The 19,415-nt window shown below is 45.2% G+C and overlaps 1 pseudogene; it reads left to right on the plus strand.

Annotated features, from left to right (window-relative positions):
• The first annotated feature begins 448 nt into the window (after positions 1-448).
• Positions 449-19,130, plus strand: LOC123824574 (annotated as a pseudogene).
• Positions 19,131-19,415: the final 285 nt, after the last annotated feature.

Raw genomic sequence — 19,415 nt, forward strand, 5'->3', positions numbered from 1 at the left:
AGTCGGGGGGTTAGGGACATCAAAGCCTGCCCCAGTTTTTCTTCCTCTCTAGACTCCCTCCCGCCTGCTTTTAAATCAGTCCAGGACTTCTGCTGCTAAACTTCTACTGTAGACAGTGTTTGGAAGCTGCGCCCCCAGACTAATAAATTACATTCACAGAATCAAGGGTTATCCTTAGCATATTTGACATTACTGTCTGATGGGTGACCTCCAGCCGAAAAGCCCCTCCTGCATCAGCCAGAGCAGTTCACTGTTGTCACATCCAACCCCCTCCCAAGCCCTCCCTTCCTCTGGGCGTCAGGCTTACCTCAGGGCAGCCTCTGCTTGCTCAGGAGTGAGGAAAATGGGACCATCGCAAGAGTGGGGTGGCTCTGCCAGTCTGGCCTAGTGAGGTCATGTGGCATGACCCTTCAGACATGACCCTGGTCGCTCAAGGAGGGAGACGGGGATGGAGTCAGAGCTGGAGCTGGACTTGGACACCAGCTTTGGGGCAGACACCACCCTGAGGTCTGCACAGCAGCGCTGTCCCCCGCCCCCACCCCCCGAAGTGTTGGCCCACCTGGAGCGGTGAGTGGCCCTGCCATCAAAAAGGAGCACTGGGGGGACTGGTGGCTTTGAAATCGGGCCAATTTCAAATACTGCCTCGGCCAGTTACCAGTTTTGTGAACTTGGGCAACTAACCTTGTCAGAGTCCCATGTTTTAGAGGTTGTTCTCCGCCCCGTGTTCCTAGGGCGCTCTGTCCTGTGCCCCAGCATTGCACGTTAGTTAGCTGTTTGTGCCGGCCCTCCCCAGGGGCCGTGAGCCCCTGGTGTCCCAGTCTCCAGCGTGGTGGCCACTGGAGGTCTGGCAGTAATACACCTTATCGTGTGCCTTCTGTTCTGTGTCTTCTCGTGAGTATGCTATCCTTGAGAGCAAACTGAGCAAATACAGGTATTATACAAGAACAGTGACCAAGGATTAGGTGTGTCCAGAAGAGCTAAAAAGCAATGCCTGCGATCCAATGATTCTGCCCACAGAGGGACTCACAACAGCTCCCCAATTGTCCTGTCGTCTGTTCTCTCTCGGACACAGCCTGGTAAGAACCGTGCTCCACGATGCGCATGTTAGGGTGAGGTAAAAATGCATATAGTTTGCTTTTCTGTCTAAAATTCCCATCTAGCGTTTGACGCTATTGTCCGAGAACTACGGGTCCCTGCAAGGTATCGCTCTTAGACAGTCGCAGCTGTGCGGACCGGGAAGAGCACCACTTGCTCCCTCCAGACTGTCCTCGCCCTGCGGAGGCAGCTTCCACAGCAGCCTTGGCCTTGCTCCGCCTCATCCTCACACTCCCTGGGGTGGGGACGAGAAGTACAGGATGCCTTTTCATAGAGGTACGTGGCCTGCTCTGTCCTTCCATGCCATGAGCTCCTAAGAAAGAGCCCCACAGGAGAGACCCATGGGTGTCCCTCGGAGCCAGTGGGCAGCAGAGTCTCTCTCTGGGGCGCAGTATTGGAAACCAGTTCCTGCCCCAGACCTAAGTTCTCTCAATATCCGTTTTACCAGTAATAACGACATCCTTCTCTCCACCTGCCTGCGTGCCTGGGCCTGTTTCCAAGGCATTTGGAGACAGCAGAGAGCGGCGATGCTTCCCGGGCTTCCTCAGACGCCCGCGTGACGGCCCTTGCGTGGGAAGTCCCAGGTGCAGCAATAGCTCATTGGAATTCCACTCAAAAAGGACGGCGTTCTGTGACCATCTGAAAAAAAGCCCACACCCTCTCTTCTCTTGACACGGTCTGCTTTTCTGCTGTGCAGCATAGACATTTTAAACTTTTTTAAAGACTTATTTTGCCTGTAAGTGCTTTCCTGGGGTGTCAGACTGATGTTTTCTTTTCACCTGACGTCACGCTAAGAGAGGCAGCACAGCATTGCAGCAGACTTCCCACACAAGCAACAACTAGTTATAAAATGCAGTGCCTTACTTGCAAGAGCATAACTTTGCCCCCAAAGGTACCTGTGAATAAACTGAATAAAAAGACACTGCCTGTACTTTAAAGAAAACATTACAAAGTGATTGAAGAATGTAAATGATGATATGACTATCTATGGAAACCTATAATATTCAATGCAATAAAGATGACAATGCTTCCTGTATCAAAGTACATATAATGCAATTTCAATAAACATACCAAGGAAATTTTAACTTATGACACTGGTTCTAAAGTTTACATGGAAAAATGTTTATACAAGGGGAAAATAACTGTAAAATACAAGGGAAGGGATTGTCCCTACCAGGTACCAAAATATATGATAAAATTGCATCAGTTAAAACAGTGTGTTACTAGCACAGAAGCCAGCAGACTGGTCAGTGAGACGTCATCGTGTCCAGAAATGGACCTACATCTGTTGGAGTAAGGCTATCTGGTTTAAGAAAAAAAAACATAAAAAACCCACAGCTCATATAAAATGAAAGATTACTTCTCAGCCCTGGCTGGCATAGCTCAGTGGATTGAGTGCAGGCTGCGAACCAAAGCATCACAGGTTTGATTCCCAGTCAGGGCACATGCCTAGGTTGCCGGTCAGGTCCCCAGTGGGGGCCACATGAGAAGCAACCACACCTTGATGTTACTCTCTCTCTTTCTCCCTCCCTTCCTCTCTCTCTAAAAATATATAAATAAATCTTTTAAAAAATGGAAAAAAAAAAACAAAGCAAGACACTCCCCACTTTGTCTTTGACTTTGGGGAGCCCAGACATTATTTTTTTAAAAAAAAAAAGAAAGATTACTTCTCATTTTCATAACGTCCAACAAAACCCTGCTCATCAGGCCCCTCCACGCGAGGAGTCTGGGGCTCCTGCTCCTTGCAGCTGCAGCCCTGCTGTCCTCCGCCTCGGTGTGTCTGCCCAGTCTCTCTGGGGGACAGCGCCGTTCGCCCAGGAACGGAAGCTCAGAAACTACCCTGGTGTGTGGGCCCCAAAAGAAGAGGAAACGGGTTTGGTGAATACCTAGAGTTTTCTCCCACAAGACCCAAATTCGTACTGTAATTTAACCTATAATCAGAGTGGCAGCTGAATTATACAATCAATGATGCTGAAGATCTCAAGAGCTTTCTCAAAAAAATTAAGTTGATTCCCAATTCACTCCTTACCAAAAAAGAAAGTTGAATTTCACTTAGGTGAGCTATTGGAAAACACGAGAGAAAAGGGGAGGCCTTTTCAGAAGTAAGCATGCCTGCCTGGAAGAGTCAGATACACGGGGTCAGGAATGTGCAGTGCATCGGCCCAAATGTAACCAGCTCAGGTTTCACCATCCTGGCATTAACACAGAACGCCAGATCTGGCTATGTGTTTGGTATCCATAGCTCGGGTATTTCTATTTTTGTATTCTGAGGCTAATATTCAGCATAGTCTTCCCTCCTGCTGCCAGAGGGGAGAGTCTAAATAAAGCTGGCCATGAACTCTTTCTGGCTTTCATGATATGCCTTGAGAGTTGAGAGTGGGCTGAACTGATGTCCCATACTCTTCCTTCAAGTTGTTGCGCGTGGGTCACCGGCCAGCAGTGACCACGGAACACTGTGGATGGCTCGACGATAAACATGCGAGAAAAAACACACATGCACAGAGACAAACTAGTTTCTGTGGGGAAGTAGGGACGAAATGGCTACCCCCCCTAGTGGGGAGCGCCCTGATTTACCGTCCATACCTGCTTTTATTGGGCTCATTTTGCATAATAATTCAGGTAAAGTACAGTACTCATTAGGGGGAAGTAAGGAACCATAGAAAACAAAGAACTCTGCCGGTCTATTGAGTTGGGGGTCAAAGAGCTGTAAGACTGAGGAACAAAATAACTTCCTCCTAAGACCCTTCTCATTCAACTGAGAGCATTCTAAACAAAGAAGGTTTCACAGTAATTTACATATTCTTTCTTAGGCCTGATCACCCTGGGGAATCCGCACTTCTCAGTACCGAGCTGCACCACCCTGTCATTGTTTCAGGCTTAGGTGGAGCAAGGGAACTAAGGCAACCTAGAGACAAGGAAGTTTTCTCCCAGACGCTGAGAACTCAGGCTATGTCAGAGCCGAGGAGCGAGGATCCATCACCCCCTTTTGCTGCAGGCCCCCAAGTCCTTCTTTTGGGGGGGCCTCCCAAAGTGATCATGCCTGTCTTAGGTCGTTCCCCCCATTGGGAATCTTACCCGTCTTTGGCTAACCGACCAAGCTTTTTGGGGTTCAGTTATGAATAAAGCAGCAGAAGCAGCATTCCTGCCAGGAAGACAAGCTTTTGTCTCATTGCTGGCTTACGGTTCCAAGGGCGTTCCCTTAGCTTTAGCCTAGGCGGGGGTTTCAGCCTCTGATACCAGTCAGGGAGGTTCCCAACATCAAGTCTTCCAGGAGAGTTCAAAGTCAGTCACCTCTACAGTCCTTATCATTGCTGTAACCCCATGTCTCCCAAGAGCAGTGACGATTCCCTAGCCCAATCCCTGCACTTCACCCAAAGCACTCAGAGGTGAAAGTCTTAGTCAACTTGAAGCTACGGCGTGCCCTGGTTATCACCGCGCCCACTTAAACCAGCAATGAGGTTCGTGTTGCCCCCTGACCAGGAAGGGAGCAAATTCTTGAGGGTTAACTTTCTATGGCCATCTCTGGTACCATCTATCTTAGTTTTGTTTCCCTCCCCCCGCACCCCCCCAAAAAAAACAGACCTCGAGGCAAGGATTTAGATGCTTGTAGTTTATTTGGGAGGTGATAAAGGAAGTGAGGGAGTGGAGAAAATGAGATAAGGAAGGCAGAAATGTCAGTAAAGGGGATATCGAAGAGAAGATAAATGCCGTGGTCAGTGAGAGCTCGATTCCAGACTGAAGAATTGGCAGAACCGGCTGCTGAGGGACAGGGAAGCTTCTATATTAATCCACTGGTTCCCACTCCTTTTTGGTCAAGAGTTGCCTCTGCGAGCCTGATAACCTGCTACTTCCCAGCCCCCCAGGGAAGCCCACCCTTGCCTGGGTGGAGCAAGTTCCATGACACTTCAGAACAACTCAAGAGGAGAAGCAGGAAGATCCAGGTACCGGTTGGAGGTGGGCAGACTACGCAGTCACTGTCCTCTGTGGCTGCCGGTAAGGTTGGTGGGTGGGACACCAACAGCATCTGTTAGAGCAGGAATTAAGATGTCGGTTCTGTCTATATGCCTTTCAAGCAGTTTTAAACAGCATATGTTGTGTTGCTGAAGGCGAGGGGAAGCAGCAGGCTGATGGACATGTTGAGAATATGTATGGGCACCGTCTCTGTGGAGGGCGATTTGGTGGTAGCTGTCAATAGTGGAGACGCATATGCTTTTTGATATTCACTTAGACAGTAGCCAGTAGCCACATGTGGCCATTTAAATTAATTTTAATTTAATTTTATTTAAACTTCAGTTTCTCAATCTCACCAGGCACACCATTCTGGTGCTCGGTAGCCACATGTGGTCTATGGCTGCCTTATCGGGCTGTGCAGACCCAGAACAGTTCCGTTATTGCAGAAGGTTCTGCTGAATGCTGTCTCGAGTTAGCATCTGTAACCTTCTTTATCAAAGCGAGCTCGCTAAACCAGCAGTATGAGCATCACCTGGGAGCTTTTAAGAGCTGCAGAATTTCGAGCTCCTTCTCAGAATTATGGGACCAAAATCTGTGTTTCAGCAAGATCCGTGAGTTAGGTGTGCACACAGAATTTAAAAGCCCTGCACTACTCTACAATAACACTGGCGTCCTTATCGCCAGTGTTGACACTCCTGCAGCTAGTCTCTGTGTACCCGGTGAAGCCTTCCCAATCACGAAGCCCAGGCATGACTCACTGATTATTCAGCAGTAACAGCTTGGTTTGAATTTCCCTAATTACATGAGTTTGAACAATTTGGGTTGCTTAGAGGATAGAATTGACTCTTAAAAAACATAAAGAAATGTATACAGGTTTACTCATTATTCCTAAATACCATCACGGCTGTGAGATATTATAAATAAGACACTCAAAAGTGAATACAGTGTAGAGGTTATGTTGAGGAGATAACAAGCAGTGTATGGGTACTTGGCTCAGAATAGAATCTCCAGTAACAACATCACACACAAAATCAAAACTGTGCTCTCTTGAAAATTTAGATAGAATTGAAGAGGATGTCCTATGCAAATGTGTTAGAAGACTCAAAAACTAATGATGAAACCACTGACTCAGGCATTTCTGCTATTAAACCTTGTCTTTTGCAAACTTGCACGCTACACTCTACAGGGCTTATGTGGGGGAAGTGTTGAAGTGGCCATTCAAAGCCTGTACAAGTCTGTACCGAGACGGGTTTTTAAAAGGCACAATCCAGTACGAAATATTGGCATAGTAACACGTGAGAAATTAAACTCTTGAAAAAAAATACTACAGTAGGATTACAATCTCACCTTTTAAAAAGTGCTGAAAGAAGCTTAATGGAAGTACAGGAAATGGTTGGGGCTTCTGGGATATGGTGACAAAAACAAAATGCACCGAGATGGTGAAAACTGGGTACTAAGTACATCCAAGACTGAACACGTAACCAAATTGAGCCAAAAGGAAGAAGATAGTGTGGTGGGGAAAAAGCAAAGTACAAAAGATCATCTTTGGTGTGTTACCCTTCACTTAAACAAGAAGGATATATGAGAAAATACACATATATCTAATCTGTGCTAAAGATATACAGGGAAGATAAAACGAAACTGAAGGGATGGGTTCCCTACAGTGTGTGAGTAGCAAAGGGGGGAAGGAAGGGGAAAAGTAGGAGGGAGCAATGGAGATGAGGAAGGATGGACACTTTTCTGAGTGTATCTCCTGTGTAGCTTTTTTCCTCCTTTATTTTTATTGTTGACACTATTGCAGATGTCTCCGCTTCCCCCACCTTTGCCCCCATCCTCTCAGCCCCCACTCCCCCTTCCCCCCGGCCATCACCACTGTCGTCTGTGTCCATGAGTTAAGTTATATGTACACACACACACACACACACACACACACATTCTTTGGCTAATTCCTTCACCTTCTTTCATCCAGTACCCTCCAACCACCTCCCCTCTGACAGCTGTCAGTCATGGAAACAGAGTTTCCATGACTCTGTTTCCATTTTGTTCATCAGTTTATTTTGTTCATTAGACCCCACATATAAGTGACATCACAAGGTGTTTGATTTTCTCTGTCTGGCTTATTTCCCTCAGCATGATAATCTCCAGGTCCACCCATGCTGTTGCAAAGGTAAGATTTCTCTCTTTTTTACAGCTTCATAGTATTCCATTGTGTAAGTGTACCACAGCGTTTTTATCCACTAATCTACTGATGGGCACTTGAGCTGTTTCCAGATCTTGGCTACTGTAAATAACACTGCTAGGCATTCTGATGTTCTCCTATGAAGCTTTGACTCTGAGATTTGTAGAAATGTCTCACATATCCAAAAAATAAATTATTGAAATAAGTCAGACGGGAGGAGAACCCAAAATGGAATACGAACAGTACCAAACCTATTGCCCCAAACAGAAGCCCCATACTCTTTAAACAACCAGTCCCTGTTACCCACCCCTGCCAGCCTGTGGTGACCTCCATTGTATTTTCTGTCTCTATGAATTTGCCTATTCTGGGTACCTCACATAAGTAGAACCATACAATATTGGTCTACTTGTGTTTATTGGTCCATTGCGCTTATTTCATTTACATAATGTCTTCAAGGTGCATCCATGTTGTAGCATGTATCAGAATTTCACCTCTTTTTGTGGTTGATTACTATCCCATTATATATATACACCACATTTTGTTTATCCATTCATTTGTTGGTAGACACCAGGTAGTTCCGACATTTTGACTATTGTGCATAATGCTGCTGTGAATATCAGTGGACCAGTGTCTGTTTAAGTCCCTGCTGTCATTCCTTTGGGCATAGGCACAGAGATGGGATGGCTGGGTCGTCTGGTCATTTCATGTTTCAGTTGCGAGGAACTGCCAGACTGCTGTTGGCTACCCTGGGTGCACCACTTTACATTCCCACCAGCAATACCCAAGGTTTCTCCAAAGCTTTGCCAACATTTGTTATTTTCTGTTTTGGGTGGGGAGTGGGTTTTTTTGCTTTTTAAATAACAGCCATGCTAATGGGCGTATAAGTGAAATGTCACTTTGGTTTTTATTTGCATTTTCCTACTCACTAAATGATGTCCAGCATCTTTCCATGTGCTTACTGGCTAGCTGTATGTTTTCTGTGGGGAAATGCCTTCTCATGACCTTTCCCCATTTTTGAATTGGTTTCGTTTGTTGGTTGGTTGGTTGGTTGTTTTTGCTATTGTGTTGTAGGAATTATGTACATAATCTGGGTATAAACTCTTTATTAGTATATGATTTGTGGGCTATCTCTATTCTGTGGGCTATCATTTCACTGTCTTGAAAATGCCCTTTAATGCACAAAAGTTTTTAATTTTGATGGTCCAATTTTTAAATTTTTTCTTTGTTGCCTATGCTTTTGGTGTCGTATCCAAGAAATTATTGCCAAATCCAGTGCCATGAAGATTTTTCCCCATGTTTTCATCTAAGAGTTTTTTAGTTTTAGCTCATAAGCTTAGGTCTTTGATCTGTATTGAGTTAGCATTTGTATAAGGTGTTTAAGGTAATGCTCCAACTTCATTCTTTTGCATGTGGACATCCAGTTTTCTTAGTACCATTTGTTAGAACACCGTCCTTTTCCCATTCAGTGGTCTTGGCACTCTTATTGAAAATCAACTGACCACATTTGTTTGGGTTGATTTCCCGGCTCTCTATGCTGTTCCTTTGGTCTTTATGTCTGCCCTTGCACCCTTACTGTTTTGGTTACTGTAGCTTTGTAGTAAGTTTTGAAATCCAAAACTGTGAGTCTTCAAAATTTGTTGTTTTTCAAGATTGCTCTGGCAATTGCAGACCTGTATGGAAACTTAAATACTGACTTTTTCTCCCGGGGTGGGGGGGCTCCGCCCACAAGTTCCCCACCCCCACCCCCGCCACCATGGATGAGAATAAGTCTACCAAGACAGGATCTGCTTGGGGAGGAAAGGTGGCTGATCTCTTGGAGGAGAAGGGCCAAGAGCATTTTCCTCAATGAGCTTTTATTAGGTTCATTTTGCACAGGAATACAGGTAAAGCTCATTAATCATTGTCAGACAGTAAGGATCAAACAATAGATAACATACAAAGAACTCTGAGGGCCTATTCTGAGTCAGGGTCTATTAGCTAAAGGGCTATAAAACTTTGAGGAACAAACTCACTTCTTGCTTGGACCCTTATGTAATTGAGAGCATTCTTAGCAAAGCAGGTTTCACAGGACTTGACATATTTCTTAGGCCTGATTGCCCTAGGGAACCTGCCCTTTCCAGCACAGGGCTACACCCACCACCAGCATTGTTTCAGGCTTAAGGCATTGTGTCAGGATTAAGTCAGGCAGGGGTAGTAAGGCAGCCAAGAGATTAGGAGACTTCTTGCAGACAGAATGAGGACTCATGCTTTGTCAAAGCTGAGGGGTGAGGGTCCATCACCCTCTTTTGCTGTAGACCCCCAAGTCCTTCCCTGGGGGCCTCCCACGTGATCATGCCTGTCTTAGATCATCCCCTCTCTTGGGGAATCTAACCTATCATTAGCTAACTGACAAAGCATTGGGGGGTCATTTATGGACGAAGTAAAAGGAGCAGAAGTGGCTCCCCTGCCTGGGAGATAAGCTTTGTCTCCTTAGTGGCTCCCAGTCTGAAGATTGCTCACTCAGCCTTAGCCATGGGGGGGTTACAGCTCCTGAAACCAGCCAGGGAGGCTCCCAACATCTCCTCTTATACTTCATGATTCCATTTTAAACATTTCACATGCAAGTTCAACATCATCTATGCTGCTATAATTCTTTAAGGTGGATTACCTCGTGTGAGATTGGAAAGTAGGGAAGTAAGGCCAGTATATCATGGAAACCACATTGATTCACCTGCGAAACCTCCCAGCATGTAGTATTTTGTGCTAAGTAGAACAACAAGATGCAGGCACATTAGCAAGACTGAAGGCAACAAATACAAACCAGAATACAGAAAACAAACAAGGCCCTTTTTCTCCAGGTTCTTTTTCCTTTCTTGTTTGAAGGAGGTTGTGATGGAGGCACTTTAATGCATTGATGAAGCCTTTCTGAAAAGATTTGTATTACTATAACTCTGTCCTGCTGACAGCTGGTAAAAATATTCTAACAGAAAAATAAATCTGCAATTATCTTTCTCCTCATCCTACCGGCATTCTATGGATGTACCTGTCAAATGTCCAAGCCTGTAGAGAATTTGTATGAGTTTATTTAAGCCAACTGATGACAATTGCCTGGAAGCAAAATCACAACGGATTGAGAAAATGTTCCGGGAAATGGCAGTTTTACCACCTATTTTACACATCAGAATCAAAGGGGAGGACGTAAGGGATTACGTGAGAAGATCCATTGGTGATAAAGGAGGGAGGCAGGAGAAAGCAAAATGAGGAAATCTCAGGGACTGGGTAAAAAGTAAAAGAGATTGACAGGTGCTTCCTTTACATAGGTGGGTACAGGATAGGTAACCGTGAACATTTACGGCGCGTAGAGATGGCAGGTGGGAGAACAGATAACGATGAGGGGTGCTGTGGCCTCCCGTCCGGTGGGAGACCGTGCCCTGAGGGGCCTGCAAAAGGGGATGACTCCGCCATTCCGAAGGTATGTCGTGGAAGATGCAAAAAAGACCACAGACAGGCTCAGGTACGGGGAGATGGACCTTGGTCACGGACGATACCGACCTAGGACGGGACTGTCCACCCTGGCTTGGTTTCGGTTAGAAAGTTCCCATTTCAGACCATCCCCGGGGGGTTACTTGAGTCTCTGAGTTTGGAAACGCCCCCTGTGCCGCCCTCCCCTGAGCTAGTCCGGCTTCATGCGTGGCCCTTTTCCAGACACACACCCTTCCCGCAGCACACAACGACGCAGGACGTTCCAGAGAAGGCAGGGGAAGCCCTGTGGCAACCCAAGCATTTTTTTATCATGCTAATTTTTCTTTGACGCTTGCTTAGCATGTACCACCCACACTGAGAGAAAAGGGAGGGCACGTTGACCAGAAAGCCACTCCAGGAACAACAGCCCGTAAAATCTAGTGGACACCCAGCTTGGCCAGCAATGACCCATCAAAAGCGTTCCTCTGCTCCTCAAACAGAAGGGAAGGTGCGGTACAGAACCACTGTTCTCCTCCACCGCCCTCTCCTCCTTGAATCCCTTCAGAGTTTCTACTTTTTGTGAACTTGAGTTTTTGTGAGCTGAATTCTGACCAGTTCGTGAACAAAACCACTGGCCCTGTAAGAAAAAAAAAAAAAGACAACCTACTAGTATATTTTGCCTATTATTAAGCAATATTTCAGCTTTGTCAACTCAAAAATTTAAGATTAGTTTAACTATATTTGTATGTGTCGTTTGTGTCTTTCTAGCTCAGGTTAGCAAAGCATAAGTGAAAATTCACTGGGAGAATTTTTAAACATTTAGTGTTTTTTTACAGACCCCTGGCAAAAGAGACCTTTTTTCTGTTCATCAATCCCAAATTACATACAAGGTCAAAGGAACAGTTTAATGTCTTTACCATTTGACTGAAACATAAAAAGGATCATCTTTGCCCAGGAACAGACTAACAGACTCTATGGCAGGCAGGACGCCCCTTCCCAAAGGTGCCCTCACCCTGGTCCCCAGAGCCCGTGACTGTGCTGTCGCACGGTGCGGGAGAACCGAGGGCGCAGCTGGAATGACGTTAGTGGGCTGTGAGACGGGGGCAGCACCCTGGGCTGTCCGGGCAGACCCCGCGTGATCACGTGGCCCTTACAAGTGAGAGAGAACAGAGAGTGCCCGAGCTGCACCAGGAGGAGCCTCAGGGGCCACTGCGGGTTCTGGAGGTGGGAAGAGGCCACCCCCTCAGGGATCCGGGCAGCCTCGAGCCCGTGTGAGAGGTAAGAAAGCAGAGTCTTCCGTAGGGCCTTGAAGGAAGCCACCCCTGCCAACACCTTCGCCTCAGCTCTCTCAGATTCACTACTAACGTATAACCTCCAGGAGGTTATAAAATAGTAAGTCTGGGTTGTTTTTAAGCCACTAAACGTGTAGTAATTTGTTGCAGCTGCAATAGGAAACTAGTACAGAATCTTCACTGTTAAATCACGGAATTAGGAACTTTGGGCACAAGGTGGCATTAGATGACCAGATGTATCCAAAATAAAAAAGGCTCCTTCAATTTTGACGCTAAAGGCAATGATACAATTTCTTCTAATAAATTTTTTTAAATCATCTTATCACATTTTGCATTTAATTTTTCACCATTATGGTTTTAATTTGATTTCTGGCAATGATTTTTCATTTTAATCCAGAATGGTGGCCCTGGCTGGGTAGCTCAGTTGGTTGGAGCGACGTCCCGTACCCCAGAAGCTTGCGGCTTATATTCCTGGCCAGGGCACATATGGAGGTTGTAAGTACAACCCTCCTCCCTGGTAGGGACAGGTATGGGCGACAACCGGTTGTTGTTTCTCTCTCACATCGATGCTTCTCTCTCTCCCCCCCCCCACTTCCTCTCTCTCTAAAATCAATAAACATATGGTCAAGTGAGGATTTTTTTTTTAAATCTAGAATGATGAGCCATAAACGAAAAGAAGCCACAGAATACGTGTCACGAGCGTAAGAACTTCTTTTGTTCCCAGGGTCAATCACATGGACATCAGCACCTAAGAACTAATTGTTAAATAAACAAACATCTTGTGTCCAATCTGCATATAAGAATTATTTGTCCAGTCTTTTCTCACATTAACCTAAATAATTGGGAACTTGAAGAAAATCCTTTTGTCCAAGAGTTTTAAATTTAGCACTATTCACAGAGCACTCCCTTGTTTGAATGTGCTTACAATGCACTCTTCTTTGTGCTGGAAATGAAACAGCCATCCCTTGTTCTGTGCGGCCCTCCCTGCCTTCCACCCCGATGTGCCCAGTTCCAATGCCACACCCCAGGCTTCTGCTTCTCCGCCCAGTGGGTAGGGTGACTTTGGGAGAGTGGGCATGTGCGCAGGTGACCAGGGACCAGAAGTGAGCCGCCTTGGGAGGCGAGGTTTCTAGGTGCTGTGTGTGTCTCACTGTACCTGCCCGTGGTCTTGGGTGCTTGGCACCTGCTGCGCCCTCTGCCCTGGGGCATTGGCTGCCCTCTCTCTGCTCGTCCAACTCTCCAAGTCAAAGAGAGAAAGTGGCCCCTTTAGGGAGGTTTTTCCCAGTTCCTCTGTCCACAGACACCCCGAAAATTCTGATTCCTCTCTGTTCTTGCAGCGCTGTGTTCTCTCCCTTTTCACGTCGTTTTATGGTTAGTTGTGTGAAGAGGCATGAGGTTATCATTTCCCAGTAGCCAATGCCGGGAACAAAGTCAGTGCTCCTGGAGGCGGGAGGCATCCTGTTGCTGTGCTCCGACTGAAGGCGGATGAAACAACTGTTGCTGATTTCTTAATATTTACGTATGGGTGTGTGCACAGTTGTTCAACCCAGAAGCAAGAAGGAATCAGGCTTAACTTTATCATTTGGGTATAATTTCCTTTTACAAGCTCTTAGGATAGTCAATATAATGAGGCCTAAAATCAATGCTGTCTATTTTCCTTTAAAAAGATAAGGAAGGAATTTGAATGTGAATTGTAATGTTTTTCTTCAAAGAGGAATAATAGGCCACTTTTTAATTTGATAAAGCTCTTTTTGCTTCAAATATGGACTCAGGCTTTAAATATTAATAAGCCTCAACCCTTCATGAATTAATTAGCACAACTTTCAAACTTCAGTTTTACAAAGCAAATCATAAAAAGCAAAATGGGTTTCCCAAATGATGTCTTCTTCTGGTATTAACTCATATGATTAAATAATATTAAGTATATTAAACTGAGTATTAATACTATAACTTAAGGCTCCATATTTCTTGTTACTTGTTTCTAGTTGCATATATTAAATGCAACTACACATTTTTGCATTTAATATAATGGCTATAATGATTTTTAAAAGATTTTATTTATTTATTTAGAGAGAGGGAAGGGGGAGAGAAAGAGAGGGAGACAAATATTGATGTGTGAGAGAGACATCCATTGGTTACCTCTTGGTGCCTTCAACTGGGGACCTGGCCTGCAGCCCAGGCATGTGCCCTGACTGGGAATTGAACCTGCAATGCCTGGTTTGCAGCCTGCGCTCAATCCACTGAGCTACACCAGCCAGGGCTCTGAATATTCTTTATAAATCTGCCATTTTGTTCCTGTTTGATGGATAATCTGTCCTGCTTAATTTTCTGAGAACAGTAATGATTATTTTCTATGTTCCTTCTCCCCCCACAGATTGGGTATCCTCTGAGTCCCTTCATTTAAAAAAAAAAAAGCTTATTCGGAACATACTTTCTATGCCATAAAATCCATGCATTTCAAGTGTGCAGTTCACTGTGCTTAGCACATTTACTGAAATGCATTCAGCCATCACTGCAATCCTGCTCTAGAGTATTCCTAGCCCCGCCCAAAAGACTTCCTGTGCCCCTTTGCAGGTCAACCCTCCATTCCCAATCTGGCCGTGACCTGCTCTCCGTCTCTGTCCATGTGCCTTTCCTAGACAGTTCGTGTATCTGGAAGCACGTCCTCTGTGTTCTCCTGTGTGTGAGTCCTTCCTCTCCGCAGGGTGGCTCTGAAGGTCACCCTGCTGCACCGCGTGTCGGCAGTGCATTCCTCTTCGTTGTTGAAGAGCCTTCCCCTGTGTCGATTCTGCTCTGTCATTTACCAGTTGACTAGACATCTGGGTTGTTTACACCCTGGAGAAATTATCAGCATATTTTTGTCATTTTAATATCTTGTTTTGAACAAGGCATCTCACAGGAGAGGGTTTTCCCCACATGCGTGGCACTCTCTGGCAGTCTGCTCATTGTTCAGAAAGGAAGGCCCAAAGAATTATTTGGAAGATGTCTGTGGGGTGGGGGGAGTGGTGAAGTGGGGGCTTTATTATAATTCTCTTGGGACATCCTCATGTCAATGTTTTTCATCCTTTTCTTTTGGGCTTATGGAAATTTCCATCAAAATGTCCATACTACCCAAAGCAATTTACACATTCAATGCAATTCCTATTAAAGTACCAATGGCATATCTCACAGACATAGAACAAACACTTCAAAAATTTATATAGAATTATAAAAGACCCCGAATAGCTGCTGCAATATTTGAGAAAGAAGAGTAAAGTAGGAGGGATCACAATACCCGACACTAAACTATATTACAAGGCTACTGTAATCAAAACAGCCTGGTACTGGCATAAAAACAGGCACATAGACCAATGGAACAGAACAGAGAGCCCAGAAATAAGCCCAAGTCTCTATGGTCAATTAATATTTGACAAAAGGAGGCAGCAACATAAAATGGAGTAAAAATAGCCTCTTCAACAAATGGTGTTGGGAGAACTGGACAGCCACGTGCAAAAAAATGAAACTTGAGCACCAACTTACACCACATACAAAAATAAATTCAAGGTGGATAAAAGACTTAAATATAAAACATGACACCATTAAAGTCCTAGAGGAGAACGTAGGTAGGAAAATCTCAGATATTTCATGAAGAAACTTTTTTACTGACGTGTCCCCTACAGCAAGGGACATAAAGGAAAGAATAAACAAATGGGACCTCATCAAAATTAAAAGCTTCTGCACAGCTAAAGAAAACAGTATCAAAATTAAAAGAGAACCAACTGTATGGGAAAACATATTTGCCAATGACACCTCAGACAAGGGTTTAATCTCCAAAATATATAGAGAACTTACAGGACTGCACTCTAAGAAAACAAGGAATCCAATTAAAAAGTGGGCAAAGGACTTGAACAGACACTTCTCCAAGGAGGACATACAGAAAATCCAAAGACACATGAAATGATGTTCAATATCACTAGCTATCAGAGAGATGCAAATTAAAACCACAATGAGATACCACTTCACACCAGACAGAATGGCCATCATAAACAAAGCAACAAACAGCAAGTGCTGGAGAGGTTGTGGAGAAAAGGGTACTCTAGTGCACTGCTGGTGGGACTGCAGACTGGTACAACCACTATGGAAAGCAGTATGGAACTTCCTCAGAAAACTAAAAATGGATCTGCCTTTTGACCCTGCAATTCCACTGCTGGGACTCTATCCTAAGAATACTAAAACACCAATTCAAAAGAACCTATGCATCCCAATGTTCATAGCAGCACAATTTACAATAGCTAGATGCTAGAAGCAACCAAGATGCCCATCAGTAAATGAATGGATCAAAAAAAATCTATGGTACATTTACACAATGGAATTCTATGCAGCAGAAAGAAAGAAGGAGCTCCTACCCTTTGCAACAGCGTGGATGGAGCTGGAAAACATTATGCTAAGTGAAACAAGCCAGGCAGTGAAAGACAAATACCATATGATCTCACCTTTAACAGGAACCTAAATAACAAAACAAAGAAACAAACAAAATATAACCAAAGACACTGAAATAGAGGACAGGCTGATGGTGACCGGAGGGGAGAGAAGAGGGAATTTCAGGGGACAGTGGGAAGGGTTCACAGGAACAAACTTGAAAGACACATGGTCATAGACTAAGGGGAGGGTGGTAATGGGAGGGAAGTGGGGAGGGTGGGAGGGGGGGAACTGGATTGGGAGTAAAAAGGAGAAAACTGTATTTGAACAATGATTAAAAAATAATAATAATAAAAAAAAGAAAATTGTACTTGAACAACAATTAAAATAAAATTTAAAAAAAGAAAAAAAAAGAAATTTCCAGAGAACACCCTTCAGTGTTTTCATTTGAGAGTATAATCCTAGCTTCCAGTGTCCCACAGTTGAGAGGAAGGAGAAAGCTGAGATGTCACAGGTTCTAGGCCATGAACCTAGATCATGGTTTTTACTTGATCCTCGTTGTCAGTGGGAAATCCCTGTCTCCTTCAGCTGTGCCTGTGTCCCCGAGGTGAGAGACCCTACGTCTTATCCTCTAGTACTGGGGTGGCTGCAGAGAGCAGAGTGAGAGCTCTGGAGATACTTCTCAAACAGAAATTCAAACCCCCTCTCTAATTTTAGCCCTCCCATTATCTGCCCCCACCCCCAACCTCCGATTCCACAGCTACCTGCTGCCAGTGTCTGTGCCTTTGGGGACCCATAGGATAAAGTAGGTCACCTCTCTGCTCTGCCCACTGCCACTGTGGGATTAGCTTTCCTGGACCCACGAATCCATCCACCACTATTCCAACTACTGCACAGTGTCCAAAATTTTACTGTTTTTGTCTTCTTCCTTGGTCTCACCATGGATCTGTGCTTCTGTGACAATCCTTTACTCTCATTTTCATCAGGCACAGAGTATTTATTCAACCGGCTGTTTTAATGACAATCTCGATTTAATTCTTAATGAGAAAGGAAGCTTTCAATTCCAAATATCTTATGTAAATACCTCACTTTCATGGGAGTGCATCATGACTTCAGTGTGCGCAGCACATAGTGACTTTCTTACAAGACACAGAAGGGAAAGGTGTGGGGAGGGGGAGGAGCTTTACCGTGAGAAACCTGACAAACAGTATCTCAGCCAGGCGATCCAGGTCAACAGCAACAGTGATGGCACATACCTTTGCGATCTGCTCCCACACACCTACAACCTCAGTCTAGTCATGAGAAAAATATTCCAGGGGTGTCCAACCTTTTGGCATCTCTGAGCCATACTCTAAAGAGTTGTCTTGGGCCACACATTAAATACATGGTGACACATAATCACACACAAAAAAAACCCTCATTGTGTTTTAAGTGCATTTCAGATTTTGTGTTGGGACGAATTCACAGCCATCCTGGGCCACATGCAGCCCGCAGGCCACGGGTTGGACACCCCTGCTTAGACAAATCCCAATTGCAGGAGAACCTACTAAGTACCTGACTAGTACTTCTCAAAACTGCCAAGGTCATTTCTGAAAGAAAGTCTGGAGAACCATCCCAGCCAGGAGGAGCCTAGGGGAGATGATGAGTAAAAGGAATGGGGTTATGTAGATGAGACCCTGGAACCGAAAAAGACCATCAGGCAGACACCAAGGAAATCTGAATACTGTATGGGCTTCGGCCAGTAGTCCTGTATCAGTACATTTCATTAATTGTGGCAAATGTCTCACACTAGTGGGGAAACTGGGCATGGGAACTCTACCTCCATAACTTTTTTGTACACCTTTTAAAGTGCTTATTTAAAAAATAAAAATAAATAAACCCCTCTCACTTATCCTTTGGCTACTTATCGACACCTTTATGTCAATAGAAATGTGCCAAAAGTGATCATTTCACACATTGGCTCATTTCCACCTCATGCTAAAACTATCAGCGTTCTGTTCTAATTCGTGTATCAGAATAGTCTATTCGTTCTTTTTTCCAGGTGTTTGCTGAGCAAGCACTGTGTTCCCAGACAATGCCTGGGGCCGGGGCCGCAGAGACGAATGGAACATGACTCCCAGCCCGCGAGGGGCTCGCGCTCTGGGAACACGGGCTGTCGCACGGCCCTTCCCAGAGTCCTGGAGTCCGCTCCTCTAGAAATGCACCGGCTACAGCAAACACACTTGGCTCTTCATACTTTCAATACAAAGAAAGAAAATAACGGCTGAGATTCTCCTCTAACTTTTAAAGCTTTTGGTCAGGGAGACATAAATCCCCTAGAATCGCATTATCAGTTATGAGACGCAGAAGAATGATTGAGATCCTGGCAGAAAAGGGCGTGCTGACGACCGAGAAACAGAACTTCTTACTCTTCGACATGACGACGCATCCGCTCACCAACAACAACATCAAGCAGCGCCTCATCAAGAAGGTGCAGGAAGCCGTCCTCGACAAGTGGGTGAACGACCCCCACCGCATGGACAAGCGCCTGCTGGCCCTCATTTACCTGGCCCACGCCTCCGACGTGCTGGAGAACGCTTTTGCTCCCCTCCTGGACGAGCAGTACGACTTGGCCACCAAGAGAGTGCGGCAGCTCCTCGACTTGGACCCCGAGGTGGAGTGCCTGAAGGCCAGCACCAGCGAGGTCCTGTGGGCGGTGGTGGCGGCGTTCACCAAGTAGCCCCGCCCGGAGCGGCGTGTCCTCCGGTCTCTGTGCGCTGGCCGCTTCCATCCCCTGGACTTCTGACTTTCTGCCGTTGGTACTCCCCTACACGAACATTGGCTTTTGTTTTCTAAAACAATAGGAGGCTTTTCCTTTTATGTGTGTTTGCATGCAGGTATCTGCTGGTATGTGAGGTTCAGAAAAAAGTTTTCCTGCTTATGGGCATTCCATTCCTTCCTGAGTTCAAGACACTTGCCCTTCTCACTCGAATGGGTTTTGGAATTCCACAATGTTCACTTTCAAACTTCTTTGAGTGCCAAATACACATCATGAGTGTGTACTCAGTTTCAAATTTTCA

Source organism: Phyllostomus hastatus, unplaced genomic scaffold (genome assembly GCF_019186645.2).
Source record: "Phyllostomus hastatus isolate PE091 unplaced genomic scaffold, TTU_PhHast_1.1 phas_contig_58, whole genome shotgun sequence".
Lineage (NCBI taxonomy): Eukaryota > Metazoa > Chordata > Mammalia > Chiroptera > Phyllostomidae > Phyllostomus > Phyllostomus hastatus.